The 19,935-nt window shown below is 43.5% G+C and overlaps 1 long non-coding RNA gene across 1 annotated transcript; it reads left to right on the plus strand.

Annotated features, from left to right (window-relative positions):
• Positions 1–3,257: 3,257 nt before the first annotated feature.
• Positions 3,258–17,983, plus strand: LOC122457800. Its single transcript, XR_006277474.1, has 2 exons — positions 3,258–3,502; positions 17,443–17,983. It is a non-coding gene; the product is annotated as an uncharacterized LOC122457800 (long non-coding RNA).
• Positions 17,984–19,935: the final 1,952 nt, after the last annotated feature.

Consider the following 19,935-nt stretch of genomic DNA (forward strand, 5'->3'; position numbering starts at 1 on the left):
AACCAGCATGTAGCCCATTGGATTCCACAGAAATGACGTAATTCATCACTCATTTGTGAAGTGATGGAATGAACCTGCCCCACTGCCTCCCAGCCCCCCTCCTCCACATCACCTCCTTTGATTTTGCTAACTTTGGAGGCTCTGTGATGTTCTGGAGGTTCAGAGTTCATTAAACTGATTGGTTGAGGTCTATGCATACGGCAGGCATTGCTGGGTTTTATCACTGCAGTGCTACACAAACACGAGGGGAACTTGGAAGCCAGGCACTTTGTCACCTTGAGATTTCACTTCTGTGCAGTGGGGCAGAATTAGCCTAACAAATAGCTTACCACATTTGGGGAGGAGGGTTGGAAGAGTGTTGGCTTCCTTGTCAGAGTCCTGGGAGCCGGTCTCCTAGCAGATTTTAACTACGGTTATCTGAAACTGAGCTCAACTTAGTAATACAGATGACACGAAACTGGAAGGAGTGGTAGATATGCTGGAAGGTAGGGATATGATACAAAGGGACCTAGACAAATTAGAGGATTGAGCCAAAAGAAATCTGATGAGGTTCAATAAGGACAAGTGCAGAGTCCTGCACTTAGGATGGAAGAATCCCATGCACTGCTACAGACTAGGGACTGAGCAGCTAGGCAGCAGTTCTGCAGAAAAGAACCTAGGGGTTACAGAGGACGAGAAGCTGGATATGAGTCAACAGTGTGCCCTTGTTGCCAAGAAGGCAATTGGCATTTTGGGCTGTATAAGTAGGAGCATTGCCAGCAGACTGAGGGACATGATCATTCCCCTCTATTCGGCATTGGTGAGGCCTCATTTGGAGTACTGTGTCCAGTTTTGGGCCCCACACTACAAGAAGAATGTGGAAAAATTGCAAAGAGTCCAACAAAGAGCAACAAAAATTATTAGGGAGCTGGAGCACATGATTTATGAGGAGAGGCTGAGGGAACTGGGATTGTTTAGTCTGCGGAAAAGAAGAATGAGGGGGGATTGGATAGCTGCTTTCAACTACCTGAAAGGGGGTTCCAGAGAGGATGGATCTAGAGTGCTCTCAGTGATGGCAGATGACAGAATGAGGAGTAATGGTCTCAAGTTGCAGTCGGGGAGGTTTAGATTGGATATTAGGAAAACCTTTTTCACTAGGAGGGTGGTGAAACACTGGAATGCGTTACCTAGGGAGGTGGTGGAATCTCCTTCCTTAGAGGTTTTTAAGGTCAGGCTTGACAAAGCCCTGGCTGGGATGATTTAGTTGGGGATTGGTCCTGCTTTGAGCAGGGGGTTGGACTAGATGATCTCATGAGGTCCCTTCCAATCCTGTTATTCTTCTATTCCATGATTCTATGAACACGCTTGCAGCTAAACTACATTCAGCATCAGGCCAGCTGCACCCATTGCTAATGCCTGTTGTCGCTAATGTGTAATTTTGCTGGGGTAGGCAAGCCCTTAACAGCACTGTGCCCAACAACTTTGTATACACTGTAGTAAATGATGAGAAAGAGCCAATATCTACACCCCCAGCCTTCCAGCATTTGATGGGAATAGTTCAAAGGCTGCTGCTTGCTCTCTCTTGCCTGCTTTGCCTCCTATCATTAATTACTCTTATTATTTATTGACACAGCACCACATGCATGGAGCTTTCCAGACAGAAATAACCCTGCCCTGAAGGTAAAGGCCCAATCCTTCAAACTGTCTGTGCAAAGAACACCCATGGACTTCATTGAGGGTCCCTCACCCAGAGGGTTTGCACAGTAAGGCCCTGGGTTAGTTTACAAAGGCTAAAGCATGAACTGGCTTATAAGCCTTTACAAGGGAGTAAGGAGCTGTAGGCTGCTCCTTTTCTCCCTGTGCATGCTACCCCCAGTGTGGGTGACAATCCAGGAGAGAGTAGTCGCACAACTCCCACTCCTGCACAGGTAGGCTTGACTCCTCCCTCCTATCCACCATTATTTATTTTTATTACTAGAGCGTCTAGGAGTCTCCATCCTGGGGCCGAGATCCCACTGTGCCATGTGCTGTATGAACACAGAACAAACCAATGGCCCCTGTGCCAAAGAGCTTCCAGGCTCAGTATAAGACCAGAGACCACAGGTGGCTAGAGACAGATGGAGGAGTACACTGAACAATGAGGCAATACTGGTCAGTGTGAGCTGGGGGGAAGGAGAAGCTATTCCAGGCATAGGGCTGGCACAACTTACTTCCCCCAGGGAGCAAAGGGGAAGTAGAAATCACACTGTAATTCAGCCACAAGCCAGCCCCTCCTCTGCTCATTGGGCAGCATAACTCTGCCTGATTATCACTACAAAAGGTTTTTTTCTCCTGCTGATAATAGCTCACCTTAATTGATCACACTCATTATAGTGTGTATGTCAACACCCATTGTTTCATGTTCTCTGTGTGTATATATATATATATATATATATATATATATATATATATATCTTCCTACTGTATTTTCCACTGCATACATCCGATGAAGTGGATTTTATCACAAGAAAGCTTATGCTCAAATAAATTTGTTAGTCTCTAAGGTGCCACAAGTACTCCTTGTTCTTTTTGCTGATACAGACTAATACAGCTATCACTCTGAAATTTGCTCTGCTCGTTACTCAGGTCAGATTGCAAGATGCCAGTCCGGACCTTTCTAAGAACATCCACTGTGAGTGGGGTGCATCTCACAAGCCTAATCAGTGGGAAAGAAACAACACCTCCCATTTGCAGGGAGTGGTGGGAAGAAGAGAAAGAGGCTTGCAGGAAAGGAAGTGAATCATCCAGAATGATTTCTAATTAGAGGGAGCAATTTAGCAATGACCTTTAGTGCACAGTTAACGTTATGCTGTGGTTAAGGCTCATTGGCAGTGCTGCGTTATCAAGCAATAAAAGTTTTAAAATGCAAATGTGTTTTGTGCATAGTATGGGGTGTGTAGGGGGCGTGCTGTACCTCTGCTTCAATGCTCCCCACTCTTGCTGGGCAATTACTCCCCCTGCCATCCCCAAACTGCCCCACCCTGATTCCACTCCTTGGCACTTCCCCAGGCAATAGGCATATCACAGACCAGGCTGGCTGGCCAGCCAACTGTCTTGGCACATACTTTATCAACCACCTGTGCCCTGACCGCTGTATGACCCCTTCTGCTACAGCATGAGCCTACAAGGGCCGGGAGGGAACAGCCCTGCTATCTCAGGGAGACAATCAAGTCATTTAGCAGTCATTAGAATCCTAACCAAATAAATCATTTACAGCTCCCAGGCAATTATGTGATGGCTCTTATCAACCCCAGAGTCCTAAGATGTTATTTGAAGGAGGCCATAAACCATGAATGGGTGTTGACAGGACTGAAAGTGGGGGGTGGAGTTGAGTGAGGAAACCTGGTGCTCCCTAATGAAAGGCAAAGTTTAAACCTGAAAGGCCCTACCCTAAACTTCCACCTCAAGAGGAAGAGAGAGATGCACACACACACACACACAACCTTAACATATCCTGCCTAAGGGAAAAGAAATTTTTATTGCTGTAAGTAATCTTAATCCATGTTGCAGTGTCTATTTGCAAATGATCCCATAATATCACCCCTCATCAGCTATTTCTCACCATTTCTGCTGATCAAGAGGGTAGTCTTACATTCTTAGGATGGATGAAATCAGTGCCTCAGAAATCATTTACATCTAGAGTGGACAAAGTACTGGAGTGGAGAATGTGTTGTAAAAGAACCAACCTTTGGGGCCAGTGCTGAGACTAATGACAAGATGTATTTTAACACTGTAGCGCTTTTTCCCTTTTTAATTTCTATAGCTCTGTGGAAAACTGAAAGATTGTCTCAACTCCCCTAATGCAGCAACTGGCAATTATATTAAATTACCCAAGAAACACCCCTCGGTGAGCCCATTCATATTTTGTTAAGCTTCTTTTTCCAAAAAATCATACATGTGTCTTTAAAGTTATACATCTCAAAGAATTAAATCTAAAACCTAATTAAAACATATCTTCTGAAAAGGATAGTTACTGATTGGATGTAAGAATATCCCTAGTCACATTAGATAGGATACAAAATATAAGGGATATAAACCCTCATGCTTCAGGACATAGACAACCACTAATTGACAGGGGTAGGAAGAAACTTGCCCTGTGGGTCAATTATTCCATTATTGCCCATTTAGGGGATTCTTACAACTTCCTCTGAACTTTACTGGTCACTGCTAGAGAAGAAGGATGATGCAGTGGTTAGAGTTGTAACCTGAGGCTTAAAAGACCTGGGTTCAACTTCCTGTGTGGCCTGTTGGCAAGTCATTTAGATAAAACAAATCCTGAGTCTTGGCAAGGGACTAGACTAGATTACCCTTGCAATCCTTTCTAACCTTGTGATTGTGATTTAGGGCTGATCTATACTGGGAACTTATATCGGCATAGCTGTGTCTCAAAGGGATATGAAAAATCCACACCCTGATGTAACTAACATCTGGTGTAGACAATGCTTGGCTGATGGGAGAATTCTTCTAGCTATCAGCTCTGGAGGAGGTGGTTTGACTACGCCAACTGGAGAACCCCCTCCCATTGGTGGGGCTAGTGTCTACAGTGAAGCATTAGAGTGGTGCAGCTGTGCTGCTTTAGCGATTTAAGTGTAGACATACCCTCAATCTCTCTAAAATGGGGAGAATAGCACTGCCCTGCCTTGTAGGGATGTTGTGAGGAGAAATACATTAAAGACTGTGAGGAGCTCAGATACTACAGAGATGGGGTCTGATAAGTACCTAAGATAAATAACTTGTATTACTGGTCTGACCTGGCATAGTAATTCATGTTACTAACTGCAAAGAACCTCACAAACATGGGCATGAAGTGTACACTTGAGCACATTAAAATCTCCTTTACCTACATGTCTTGTTCCAGAGTCCGTGTGGATGCTAAAGATCCCTGGGTACTTTACATAGTAAGAGAGAGTCCCAATGTCCTAGATATTGTTTCCAATCTCAGTATCCAGGTTCTAACGTACAAGGTGAGATGGGAGCTATTGCAGAGCTTAAGGGCAGACCTCTCTGCCTGCACAGTCTCTGCCCTTCCAGCAGCTCACTCATTGTTTTTGTGAAGAGCTTTAGGGAGCAGGAGTATGTATAAAAGATGGAAAGAGATGTATAAAAGCTGTTTAATGCTAATCAGTTTGATTCTGCACTGAATTTGTTATACAAACATTTGCCTTGTGTGCTCTAGTTACTGTGCTCAGTGGCATATCTTGCTTCCTGGGTGGTGTTCATCAAACAGCAGGAACTTTATTGTCATGACTGCTGTTCCATCAGGGCTGACCCTAGGACTGAATGAGATGAGAGGCAGCCCAGAAGAATCGGGCTATTCAGGGATCCCAGGCGAATGCAAACGTTGCTGAAAGCTAACATCTTATTGCCAGGAGCACATATAGCATGGCAGTCCTTTTCTTCTTCGGGCAGGGTGGGGGGGTCTCTGGGCTTCTGGCTTCATTCAGGAATCCAGACACAACCTGGAAGGAAAAACAGGCCCAGAGCAAAGGCATTGGTGTGAGAGAGAGTGAAACAGGGCTGATAGGCTAACTGCAAGTGAGCAACAGGAGGTGAATGGTCCTGGAGACAGTCAGATTCCTGATTCAAAGTAATAAGAATTTGACAGGGAGGATGAAGATGTGAGGCCAAGGTTTCAGTGCAGCTTCATCTATTTACAGCAGAGGACTGGTCCTTTGGCCTTTGCCCAGGAAACTGTCATCCCTAGGTTAACGCTGCTCATGCCATTCACAACAACCTAAATGGAGAGGGATTTAGTTATGTATTTCCTCATCCAAAGAGTCTGTCTGATGCTGGGTAATGCTGACAAAGCATATAGAGGGATCCTGTCACAATCAGAAAAACTTCCCACTGCCATAGTCATAGCCTTGGTCTACACTATCGACTTATGTCGGTGTAACCACTTTGCTCAGGGATATAGAGAGACAAAGTGCACGTCTACATGACCAAATTAAGTTGATCTAAGTTACGTCAACATACAGCCACCACAGTAATTGAATCCGTTTTACACATCCACACTATGCTTCTGGTGTCAGCGGTGTGCATCCTCACAAGGAGCGCTTGCACCGATTTAACTGCCAGTGTGGGGCATTGTGGGACGGTTTCTGAAAGGCAGCAATAAGCTAAGCAATGCAGCATCTACACTGACACTGTGTCAACCTAACTGCATCAACTTAAGCGCTTGGCTTCTCACAAAGTTGGAGTGAAGTCTGTGTGGTGGGCGAGTTACATTGAAGGGAGCTACAAATTAGTGTAGACTCTTACAGAGTTAGGTCAGCATAAGACATCTTACATTGACCTGAGTCCAGTGCTTAATTTGTGCAAGGGCTGAGCCCCAATACCTCTAGGCTTGGCAGCTCATAGCCCCAGCACCGGTGGGCTTGCTGTGTCAATTATGAAAGCAAAAAACATTGCTTGAGCCCCAGCACCTAATTGCTTGAGGCCTGGCACCTCTTTCATTACAAATTAAACATCTGTCTAACTCTGTAGACCAGGCTGTAGTTATATCAACCTAACACCTGGTGTAGACCACACTCTGTCAACGGGAGGACTTCTCCTATTGAATAGCTACTGCCTTTCGGGGAGGCAGAGAAGCACGCCTGTCAGCGTAGGTAGCATCTTCGCTAAGCTGTGCCTCTGTAAGTGTAGACAAGCCCTTAGGCTAGTTTAGACAAATCCAAATCTCCAGTCATAGGAGGCCCCCACATCATGGGGTCCCATCATATCTGCTCTCAGTAGGAAATCTAAAAGCCTGCGATTTTTGTCTTCCAAATAGCAGAGAAAATAATGGGCAGGAGAAAAAGAGAGTGACAGCTAAGAGAAAAATCTTAGGGGTTTTTATTTTCCCACTGCTGGCAGGTGTGAGGAAGACCTATAGAAAAAGGGTCAGAACAGCTTCACTGTTACAAAGCCAGCTAATTTCCAGGTGGCTGAAATCCAGGTTTGCAGTGACCACAAGGGAGTGCTGTGCAATGGAAGATGGAGACTTTTGGTGAAAGTAGGGTCGGGGGTTTCATAGATTCCAAGACCAGAAGGGACCATTGTGATCATCTAGTTTGACCTTCTGGATAGCACCGGCCGTAGGACTTCCCCGAATTAATTCCGCAAGCAGATGTCTTAGAAAAGCATCCAATCTTGATTTAAAAATTTCCAGTGATGGAAACTCTACCACAAACATAGGTACATTTTTCCAATGGTAAATTACTCTCTCTGTCAAAAACGTCTGCCTTATTCCCAGTCTGAATTTGTCTAGCTTCAGCTTCCAACCATTAGATTGTGTTAGTCTTTCTCTGCTAGAGTGAAGAGCCTATTATTAAATATTTGTTCCCCAGGTTGGTACTTACAGACTGTAGTCAAGGCATCCCTTAACCTTCTCTTTGTTAAGAGAAATAGATTGAGCTCCTTGAGTCTATCACTATAAAGTATGTTTTCTAATCCATTAATCATTCTCATGACTGAGCTGCACTCAGGAATGGAGCTGGGCAAAGTATTTTCAGCAAATAGTTTATTTGCCAAAAAATGCAGTTGACTGAAATCTTCAAGTCAAGTGCAACATAGTCCTGGGCCAAAAAAAACGAGGAGGGGGAAGAAATTCTGAAAAAGACACAAGTTTGTTTTTCAAAACAAAATGTTTCAACTTTTCAAAATGTTCTATTGTTTCTAAATTCACTTAGATTGATCTTTTTAAAAGGGACAAAAACCACCCATAAATGTTTCATTTAGAATAAAACCACTAGTTCAACGCGAAATGAATTTTTATGATTCTTCGTTTTGGTGAAGAGAACCGCCCCACCCCACAAATTGATGATTTGGGTTGACCCAAAATGACTTTTGTTTCTATTTTTGGCTCAGCCACCAAACCAGAAAATCATGTATACACTCTGCTTCCTGAGGAGAGCTATCTGCAGTGCTTAACGGTCATGGAGCCACAGAGTCTATGCCCCAGTGTGTAACCAGTCTTCTGGGAATGACCCCTTTAGTGTGCCAGGATTCTCAGTTCCACGAGGCAGGCCTGTGGCTTCAACCACTCTATGAGTGGGCCTTCAGTCCCAGCCAACCCTGTCTCTCTTCAGGGCTCCCTGCAGCAAATCCAGCCAAGCCAGCTGGAGGCTTGTACAGTAGCCTTTTAGGGCACAGTGCTCTGAGTATTTACAGCAACATAGGCAGCCTTTATTAGTCACCCGACATACAGAATCAGAAAGTCCTTAGGTTAGCAAAGCAAGGCAGAAGTTAAGCCAGAGTCCATCCTAGTCAAACCAAGCCCTGGTGAGCCAGCCAAGCTATGATGGACTCCATCTGTGGCTTTCCCCATTTTCTCCAGGCTCCTGAGTCCCTGCCAAAAATCTGCCTCCTTCCAATCATCTGACACCTTGCTCCCCAGCTTAGTTCCCAAGTCCCGTCTGCTGGGGTTTCTTGCTGTTGTTGGTTGGTCACTCATAGGGACATCTTTGTCTTCCTGGACTGTCTGTTGACTTGTCTTTAATGACTATATTAATTCCCCCCGACAGCAAAGTAGTCCATATACTCTGCGCGCTGTTCCAGGAGCAGAGTTTGCACCCACTGGGTAGCAATGCAATGTAGCAAGGGAAACTGAAGCATGCCTAGGATTCATTGAAATATTACAGAAAATTCTCATTTCATCACAAAAACAACTGTACTGAACCTACGAATTTGTCAACCAATCTGTATATACACGTGTATTATAGGTGGGGCTGGTAATTCCACCTTTTATTAAGGTTGTCTGACACTTCCCATTACAAGACTCTTTTTGGTTGCTTATAAATTTATGAAACTCTGTTTGGGCTGAAATTTTCCATGCCAGGTTTCTCTGGAGGCTGAATCTTTTTGGAAAATTTCAGCCAAAGTGGTTCGTCTGTTTCCAAGAACAAATCTAAGGGGGGGAAACATGTTTTTTCTCTTGTGTTGGAAAAAGTCTTGAGACCTTTTGATTTAAAATGTTCTAGCATCCCCATGCTTTGGACCCGGGACTTTGAAAGTTGGCAGGAAGGTGGCATTTGTATCAAGGATTTGGCAGGTGTCCAATGGGAGGGCAAATAGTATGTGATCATTGTCTTTAAAGACTGCATATGTAGAAGGGAGCAAATTAAGGGTGCACTGGCACTCTTAAGTCTGGATTTCCTAGCTTTTGAGTGCTTGACTTTGCCACTTTTAACAATGTTGTTTTTAACATTGTTTTTTGTGTGGTAATCTTTTATAAGAGGCTTCTGGCAGCTGAGAGGTAGGGGTAGTTTAAGACTCTTGCCAAGAACTCATTCTCTTTTCCTTATCTATGCACCCAGTGTGACCCAGGTCCTCCAGTCCTAGCATCTCTAGCCTGTCCCTCAGGTATGGCTCAACAGAGAAAAGCATTTCCAGTCAGGAGATCAGGTCAAAGTAAAAAATGACATGGAGCTTAAGGGGAAAGGAGGGAATGCAACTGTGGGAAAAGGCAGAAATAAGCAGCGAGGATGAAGGTCAGTTATGTTTTAGCTGCCTTTGCAGCTAAAACCTTCATAGATTATTAAAAAAAAAATTAAGAAGAGGTTGGTATGGCAAGAATTTTAAAAAGAAAATCCTCCCCCACCACACACCCTTTAAACACAATGAGCATAGGGTTACCTTATACTTTAAAAGTGATGAGATCCCAACGATGCACCATTGTGAGTAGATGTATGACCGTGATACCATCAAAGTCCTAGCCAATCAATCAGAATGCAGCTTTCAGCAATCACTGTCCCTAGCCACACTCTGAGGCAGAGCAATATGTGGGGAACAATCATACGCATATATGAGCAGAAAGATTAATTGAATTTTGTTAACAAATTAACTTTTGTGATGTCTGTTGGAGCTCAGTAGGGATTCAGGGATGCTGAACACATCACGGTAATGAAATGTCAGTCTCTTTCAAGGATGAAGTGTGAAATGTGTTGTTGGTATCGGTCAAATATGAGCTATTCTTAGAAGATACTGGGCTGGATGGACCACAGATCTCTCTTGGTTAAGTAATTCTTGTACTCCCAGAAAAAGGATAAATTGCTCAATAGAGGTTTGGTAAGATGTAGCCATGGTCCCTTCAGAAACACAGTTCTGATTGTCTGTAAATCTGGATCATAAAGGGGATTGAAGTTTAAAAAGTGCTGAGGCCCTAGTGAATGACGAAGCACGCATATGGTATCTATTCTAGCTAGAGCTGTTTGAATAATTGATGTTTGGTGGCCAAATCAACAGATCGGGGGTGGAGGGGGAGGGGATTCAGTTCATTTCAAACTTTGACTGAATGTTTCCACTTTTTGTTTTATTTAAAAAAAAAAAACTTGTGGAGGGGGCGGGTATTCTGGTCAAATAACACATTTTGAATGTTAATTCAAACCATTTTCTAAATGAATTGTTTTGGCATTTTTAAAATTTTGTTTTCAGTTTTGATTTTGGTTTTTTTGGTTTTTTTTCCCCCTGAAACAATTTGCCAAATGTGACTAAATTTGCGAATAATTTCAATGTCCCCGCAAAATGCATTTTTTTGGCAAATTTATTGTTTGCTGAAATAAATTAACTCAATTTTAATCATAATCCTCTCCCTTCCTCCATCCCAGTGAGCTGGGCTTCTAGAAGAACCAGAATCCTTGCTTGTTACCAAAAGGTACAGTAAGTACATAGGTACTTCTCACATCTTCTAACAATTTCTTTTTTAAAACACAACTTTGCCCTATGCTTCATTAATAATTATCTTATCCAGTCAGTAATATGGCTTACATGATAAAGCATCAAGACAAAGTTCAGTTTGGATATTAACTGATGCAGAAGAGGAACTTGATACCAACATGACACTGGATTCTCCAGGGATGTGGTGTTCATTGTCTTTGGGATGAGATGGAATGGGAAGGACCGAGGCACCCGTGGATTAAAATAGCAATTTGGAGTCAGCCCTGTGGCCTTAGCATTCATGCCATACATAAGGCCAAGATTTGAATCTGATCACAGTTCATTGCTCCTTGGGTCAACAAATTGTGTAAACACAAGGACACATGCCCCAAGCCCTTAGGATGTTTCGTGTTTCTTCATAATGACCCTTCTCTAGCTAAGCCATTATGTCTGTCAACTAGTAGCTACTAGTGATAGAAATGGTGGACTGTAGACAGGGGCGCTGGAACAATTTTTACAGTGGGGGTGCTGAGAGCCATTGAACCAAACTGTAAACCTGTATATAATAGAAACCACTTCAAGCTAGGGGGGTGCTGCAGCACCCCCAGGCCCCCACCTCCAAGTTCCAGCACCTATGTGTAGATGCAACTTTTTGTGTCCTCTAGTTCTACTCCAAGGAAGAAAGAGCTTCCTGAGCCCTATCTCCACCACTGCTAGTACTGGAGGAACTCCACCAGTAGTGAACTGGGGGAGGTGGTCCTTATTGTCCTGGTGTTCTTCCACTTCAGCACAGAAGAGGCTTGCACTGTTGCTGTGTCTGTTCCATGGGCAGAGGACTTACATCTTCAGCATTGTTTAATCGGATACTTTCAATCACATAAAATTGGCTTTATAAAGAAAAAACAAACCATGTGCCAGAAAATGAGCTGCTGAGACTATTCCAGGACTTTCATTGCTTGCACCATGTCAGTCTGGGACTACTTGTTTGTTGGGGAGACTACAGGGGAAATATATTCAGATGCTGAACTTATGAACTTCTTCTTTCACCTGTGTCTGAACCCTGCTAAATGGTTTTACGACTGTTATTGCTTTATAGCCCATGACTGTAAATTCTTCCATTACATTTTATTACTTGAGGATAAAAATGTGTGCCTGGGGTTTATATTTATGTATAAATGTGTACCCACTTACACACTGAGTGATTGATAGATTAGATAGAGGAGATGCAGAACAGTGCAAGTTAGAGGTCTGAGGGTACTCTTAGATTTGAAACCATGCTGCAACTGCAATGGAGTCAGCTCTGCGTCCATGCAAGGCAAACAGAACTATGGAACCTTTCATGCTGTGGAAGGGAAGAATCCATAGCCTTACAAAAGGTAGCCAGGAGATTTCCTTCTCCCTCCCAAAGTATTGCAAAACCTAACTGTTCAAAAATCATGAGGCAGACCCCACAAAATCAGGAGATTGGTTTACAACTCATGAGTCTTTTAAAAATAACAAATCAGGGATTCTTTTTACTTTCTTTCTAGGGTGTGTTTTGTTTTTGTTTTTTGAGGCCTTGGGTCTTATGATTGCTAGCATTTCTCCACAATCCTGACTACTTCAAATTTCTTTTAATGAAAACTGAGATGCTAGTGTAATCACGTGCCTTCAAGAGCTGGGGCTTTAAAAAAAACCAACAAATATTGCAAGACTTCCAATAAAAATCATGGCAATTGGTGATGCTACTCCCACTACCCTCTCTCTACATAAAATTTATTCAAAGATGAACTCTAAAGGTGGAAAATTTCTTTATGCCTTTGATTTCTCCAGTCCATGTTTTTTCTAGATGGTTTTACATTAGAAATACAGTAGAACCCTTATTATATGAACTAATTAGGGACAGAGGAGAAACTTACCTCTTCAGATGCTTACCACAAGTCTGAGCTTTTGCACATCCATATCCTTTTAGCTGGAAATCTTGCAAGGACTGGCTTTCTCACAAGATTTCTGGTGCTTCCTGCTTTGGCAAATCAAAAATAATGGGTGGGTGAGAACGAGTTAATCAGATGTTTCAGAAGCTTCAAAAAGTAATTCAGATCAGTTCAAGTTCAGTTCTAGAAATAGGCAACAATTAAAGTGGGGGGGAGGGGAGGTTCTTATTTTATTTAAAATGGTTCCCTCATCCCTATTAACTGTGTGCTTTATACAGAGAGCCAATAATTAAATTTTAAGCTGATAGTAAAGGAATAGGTGTACGATGAGATTTTAAAAGGATAAGTGACTCAAGGCTTACAGAGACTGGGGAAAATCCAGTGCTAGATAGATGGAGCCCAGCTAAACAGAGAATAGGGGACAGTATGTACGTTGCAACTTCGGAAAGCTGTTGACTAGATTCAAAATCACTAACCTTTCCATTATGCTAGATAATAATGAACTTGTCTTTCACAACTTGTCGACATCTTGTTGGCTATTCCTTGACTTGATCTGCCTCCCTTGCTTAACTAGTCCAGGTAAGATGCCACAAGGTTTTTCCTGAAAATTAATTGGTTTGCAAGATCTCAAAAGACAAGAAATATGTGTAAATGTTGCTGTTGTTTTTTAATTGAATTATCATTCTCTTTTAACAAAGCTTTGAGACAATTTAGCTTTTTGGGGAATCTATGGAATCTGATTTCCTGGTTACTCTGCCAGAGGGAATGTCATTGCAACCACTGCACCAGTAATTAATTAACTCTCACCAATCAATTGGGAGAGCCACTACATTGTAAAGCCCCTGTTTCCCTTCCTCATCACTTTCTTATGCTACTGTCTGAGACATTTCAGCCCCAGTGAGACTTCGTTTGAGCCAGAAGGGAACTCTTCTTTATGGCTAGAAACAAAGTAATGTATCCCCGTTAATGTAGGGCTAGTGTGAAGAGGACCCAGGAAAATATGTTGCGTGTGTCCAGATTGCATGGCTAAAGACTGAAGTCAGGCAGAGACAAAGTTTTGGTTGTCCACCCAACTATGACATCCGATGTTAACATTACCATGTCAGACAACATTCATGGGCTAAAGCAATGACATCACTGCTGCATTTGGTATTGTCTCCAGTTGTGAATTATTTCACTTGTGACAGCAGAGTTGAAAGACAACAGACCGTCCCCATGCCAAGTAGGGTACTGTGCACGTCAGTAGTCAGAGATAAGGTGGGCGAGGTAATATCTTCTATTAGACCAGCTTCTGTTGGTGAGAGAGACAAACTTTTGAGCTCCACAGAGCTCTTTTTCTGGTCAGAGATCTGAGTAGTCAAGCCCGTCAGAGATCTGAGTATCCATGTAATGAATAAATCCACTTCCATGGATGGGTCAAAAGGATGACTGGAATCTGGGTTTCCAGCATCCCCGTCCCTTTTGTGAGCATCTCTTAGCACTCATGTTCTCTGGGAAGTTATCTGAACTGCACAGACATTTGTCTCCTGCCAAGTAATGGCTGTGTGTATTGATTCTGAATGTGTGCCATCATTTCTCTCTCTGTTCCCGTCCCAGGGTGACAGAGGATTTAAACTTTGAGCTCTTTTCCAGCAGTTGTCAATTTCTTCTGTCTTTTTTGATCCATATATCCAAGGAAAAAGTGCAGAGTTGGGGGCACTGGAGACCAGGATCTCTGCTCTTGGTACCGGCCACACCCCTGCCAGTCATATTTCCCTGGGCTTCCCTAAGTTTTCATGTTTATCATGCTCTTTCAGTAACTGGCCATAGGAAGTTAAGATATACACCGGACATCTGCCTCACCGCAGACACAGAGCTGGGGTTCGTCGATGCTCCTAGCAACCCTCCCATCCACACACCGCATCGTGGCCACTGACACTGTGGGGAAGGGATAGCTCAGTGGTTTGAGCATTGGCTTGCTAAACCCAGGATTGTGAGTTCAATCCTTGAGGGGCCCATTTAGGGATCTGGGGCAAAAATTGGGGATTGGCCCTGCTTTGAGTGGGGGCTTGGACTAGATGACCTCCTGAGGTCCCTTCCAACCCTCATATTCTATGATATACTACCACTTATGGGGGCAAAGCTCATGTTGCTTAGGAGTGTGGGGAAAAAAACACCCTCCTGCAGCAAAATAACTTTCACCAGTATATGTGGTAGCACTGTGTACACCATGTTGGCGGAAGAGCTTCTCCCGCCAACATAGCTACTGTTGCTCATGGAGGTGGGTTTATTATGTCGATGGGAGAGCTCTCTCTCCCACCGGCATAGAGCGGCACTGCTGTATCAGTACAGCTGTGCCACTGTAAGCTCTGTAATGTAGAAAGTACTGTCTGCCACGTAGTTGTGCTAAAAACAGTTCCCATCACCAGCAAAAGCAGTGGTAAAGGTGACAAAGATTCCATCACACAGTTAAAGTGGGGGAGGAGGGTTGTTTTGTTTTTTGTTTTTAAATCTGGCCTTTCTGTCGCCTGCTGGAGGTGTGAGTGGCCTGATTTTTGGGGTGTTTGTTTTTGGTTTGGGTTTTCCCCCTCTCCTCCCTCCCCCCGCCCACAAACTTTGGAAAACCCATCAAGTCAAACTACCAACAAGACTTAATCCTCCAGAGTCTAGAAGGGCCAAGAGAAGACATTGACCAATCAGGAGCCAGCAGGCTAGTTAAGAAGGCTTGTTTGCGTCCTCTGAAGTTCAGTGCTGAGTGGAGATGGGACAGGAGAGTGTCTCAGTGCAGGCTCTTTGCTAAATGCTGAGGCTCAGCAATCCCCATCTATGTTTTGGTTTAAAGGTGAAGACACTCAAATCTTGAAATGGTTAGTGTGAATATTTCAGACTGATGCGAAGCTCATGGCAGAAGTTGTGCTGCTTCAGCCTGGCTGCCACACCCTGATTTTTGCAAATACCAAAACATGTTATAGCTTCACTTTGAATTTGTCACACAAAGAATTGGTGACTTTTTTTTTGGTAGATGTTCACTACAAAAACAGGGGAACTTGGCATGGAAGGCAGCATGGTCTGGAAGAATTAACTATAAAGCTGACCGATCATGAATTCTAATTCCAGCTAGGCTGCTGACCTGTCTGGCCTCTGACAAGTCACTCTACCTTTCTGTATTTGTTTTCCTATCTGTAAAATAGGAGTTATGATACTTACAGGGATACCGGGATGTTTTATTACTTAACATTTGCACAGGGCTTTGACCATAGCATGGATATTGCATTTTCTAAGTGTGACTTGCTGCTGGGTGGAATTCTGTGGTGGTCATGTCTGTGGGCATGGCTAGCCTGAAGTTTTATGAGGATCTATCCAACTCCTTCAGCGTCTGTGACCATTTTGCCTGAAAACCAGAACATCCCCCGCTCCCAACTTCCTCCCTGTGGTACACACAGGGCTCTTGGATGTGTGGGGCTGAACTGCATAGGTAGCAGAGATCCCAGACCTCCACTGTGGGAACCTATCTAACTGCCCCAGGAGTCTGGATCTAATGGGATCACACAAAGGCAAACCTACAGTTGCAGGAAGCTCAGTGAAGAACATCCTGACTGAGAATAGGAAGAATGATCACCCAGGGCACCCAGAAGATCTGGGATCTGCTTCTGGCTCAGCCACAGGTGCCGCACACACCCTTGAACAAGTCACTTAATCTACCCTGTGCCTCAGTTCCCCATCTGTAAAATGGGGGTAATGTATGAAGCTAAAATCCATTAATGACTGGGAGGTGCTCAGATATTATGGGGATGGCGGCCATGTGGGTACTGAGTTTGGGGTGTGGTCTCCTGCCTTACTCAGCTTGTTGCATCACCGATACAGGGTGCTGAAGTTGAAAAGTGATGATTCACAGCAGATATCCTGCTTCTGGCCCCACTTAAGTGCACAGTAAGAGTCACTCCAGAACAAAGGATAATCATGAAACAACAATTTTGTCTCATTATTGCCCATTGAAACAACTCAGAGCCAAATGCAGTTCAAGTATTCCCTGCAGCTAGTGCAGGTACCAATTAAGTGTTGGATTTTTTTGTTTTTTTTTCCCTACATGGGGATAAACCAATAAGAATGTAACTGTTCATCCATTACTGCATCAGTTCATACAGGTAGATAAGGGTCCCTCCTCCAAAGCCAATGCTAGAAGCGACTGGATGAGTCTGCTTTGATTTAATGTTGGGTGGTAGACACCTTCTCCAGAAGCCTCTGATTTGTCACCTCCCACTCAGTGCCTTGGCTGATCAGACAATAGTGTCACATTTGCCTCCAAATCGCCAAGTTGGCCAGCTTGTACACACTCATGCTACATGTCAGAAGAACCTCCTTACCTGTATGAGCAAGTATGACCTGCAGGGTAATAATACTTATCACTTAATAGGAGAAGCAGTGTGATCTAATGGATACAGCACTGCATGGGACTCAACAAATGTGAGTTCTATTCCTGGCTTTGCCCCAACCTGCTTAATGACCCTGATCAAGTCATTTCCCCGCTATGTGCCTCAGTTTCCCTTCCCCACCCTTTGTCTGTTTTGACTATAAGCTCTTAAGGGTAGGGACTGTCTCCTATTATGTGCTTGTACAATCAACCCATAATCTTGGTTGGAGCCTCTAGGCCATACTGTAATACAAATAATATCTTCACAGCACTGTACAAATATTAACCAGTTGTGTCTATCCTTTAAAGTTGTGCTGTTTTCTCCCCTTTGAGAGAAATATTTTTATTAGATCCTATGATTTATCATTTATATAGCACCAAGAGTGTGCTTGGCATTTAGTTATTCTTAATCTAAACTGCTGTAGATGCACTCTCACGCAGGCTACATTGATGAGTACAGTATTTTATTTATTTTTAATATTGCAGTAGCACCCAGGAACCTGAGATATGGACCATTCTGCTCACCTTTGTACAGTCACAGAACAAAAGGGCAGTCTTTGCCCCCAAAGAGCTGTGTAAATTATTGTCATAATTAATCATCCTTACAGGTCTCTGACGTAAGCAACTCTGATTACCAAGTGAGAGAGGTTAAATGATTGATCCAAGGCCACAGAGCAAGTCAGTGACAAGAAAGGACTAAACTCCAGATTCCCAGAGCCACTCCAGTTTCTTTCAACTGATTCATCTCTGAAGAAACCCAGCCACCAACATGCCTCGGAGAGCTGGTTGGAAAATGCTGATTATTTTTCGTGGGAAAATTAATTGCCCATGAAATTTTGTTTTGGGTAAGAAACCAAAACCTGTAAAGCTTTCCATTTTTAAAACCATTTTCAGCCCAAAAAAAGGGCTTTTGGTGAAGATTTTCAGTGTCTGAAATCCCAAAGCTGGAAACTTTTACCCCAAACAAATTTTTTACTAACTATGTTTGTGTCCTATTTATCATAAAACCAGATAATTTCAACTAAAATATTCATTTTCCATCAATGTTTTCAAAAAGCTGTTTTTCTTTAGAAAAAAATGTTTCATCAAAAAAGTCAGCCACCTCTAATGCTCAGTATGCTGGATGTATCTGCAGTATCATGAAAACGCTACTTTTGAGCAGACATGAGCATTGGACTGGACGTGGCTTAGGGTTAAGAGGGACAGGCATCTGCTGAGACGTATATCCTTGTACTGAGTGATCCAAATTCAAAACCCTTTGTTTTCATAAGAGAAAAATGTCTGGTGAAATGCCGATGGGGGAGAGGACAGTGCCTCCATGCAGAGCGATGCTGGCAGGGGAGAGGGGGATGTTCTGTATTCTGGGGATGCGCCATTGCCACCTTAAAAGAACCTCACTTTGCTATAGTAAAGATGCCGTGAGGAAGTGACTCGGAGGGAAATGGATGTCACTCAAAAGCTCCCTCTCTTGTTTACTAGAGGACATAAGCCTGGTGGGAGATTTTCCTGCTGCACTCCTATTCCCCGGACATTATCCTAATTTCTGAAAGAGGAAACAGACATCTCCCACCAGTATATTGGTCCTCTTCTGTGTGGAAGCCTGTGAGAAAGAAAAGGGCTGCTCTGCAGGGTCTCTCTCCCTAAATCCATCTCTCCCTCTCTCTCTGCTTCTCTTTCTCATTGTTCTCTCCATGCCTGGGAGCTGCGTTGTTGTTTTTTCCCCCCTTTGTGTTATCTGCCATACTCTATCGCGAAAGTTGCTCTGCAGTCATCTGCCCTGCTGTAAAATAGGCACATCTGATAGAAGAGGCTGGGCAGAAAGTAAATCAAGCAAGCCACAAAATTAATGGGCTTAATCTGCAGCAAGGGAGATTTAGGTTTGATGTTAAGAAAAACTTTGTAACTATAAGGATAGTTAAGCTCTGGAACAGGCTTTCAAGGGAGGTTGTGGACTCGCCATCATTGGAGGTTTTTAAGAACACGTTGGACACACACCTGTCAGGGATGGTCTAGATCTACTTGGTCCAGCCTCAGTGCAGGGGCTGGACTTCATGACCTCTCAAGGTCCCCTCCAGCTCTACATATCTATGATTCTTTAGACCTGAAGAGGCAAAGCATAGCTCCAAGTTAGAGAAGAGGGCAAAGTATTCATGTTGATCTTTGAAATGCTCAGAAATTTGAGATCTCATTTTTGCCAGATGATCTCACTGAAACTGGATAGCTGTTTTGGCAGGGAACAACCATGTTAAAGGTGACTTCTTTTTTTTCCCCAAGTCGTGAATTCTCATGGAAACTTAAATAAAAATCCAGATATGCAAAAATGGGCAAAAGAGGAGGGGGGGAGGAAAAGTGTCTTGAAGAGTTTTGGACAACTTTTCACTAGCCTAATTCTCAGAGGCAGGTAACTATCACATTCAATATAGGGTAGATAAAATTCTTCCTACCACAGAGACCCTTTGTTTCCCTGCCTTAGCACACAGGCTCCACGGCCACAGCTTGCCCTGTTTTAGGCCCTGATCTTGAGATCTGATCTGTGCAGGTGGACCCTTGGACCTGTATAAAACCTGTTGATTTCTGCAGGACCCTCCACACACACAAAGGTCCACCTGTGCAGCATCAATGCATTCATGCGCAGGCTGCATGTACGTTCTCTGCCCTGCTGTGGAGCACCCGGCCACCCTTTGCACTCACAGGTGTTCTGCCACAGCATACAGGCCGCATGCTCGGATCCCCAGAGATGGAATCTTTGCCTTCATGATTGGAGTCTTTTAAGACTTCCCTTTCATCCTTTGCTCAGCTGGGGCCTCTAAAGCAAATGCATTTCATTTGGACTGAAGCCACCCGTCCCAATAGATGTATATATGTTTGTTTGTTTTTTTTAAATTTGGTTAACGTTTAACTTGTCCAAACATATGGTCTGCTCCTTCCCATAGTTACAGGGCAGCAGGCATTGCCAGAACAGTCTGTCATCATCCAATA

The sequence above is a fragment of the Dermochelys coriacea genome, chromosome 1 (assembly GCF_009764565.3).
Source record: "Dermochelys coriacea isolate rDerCor1 chromosome 1, rDerCor1.pri.v4, whole genome shotgun sequence".
NCBI classification, from domain to species: Eukaryota; Metazoa; Chordata; order Testudines; family Dermochelyidae; genus Dermochelys; species Dermochelys coriacea.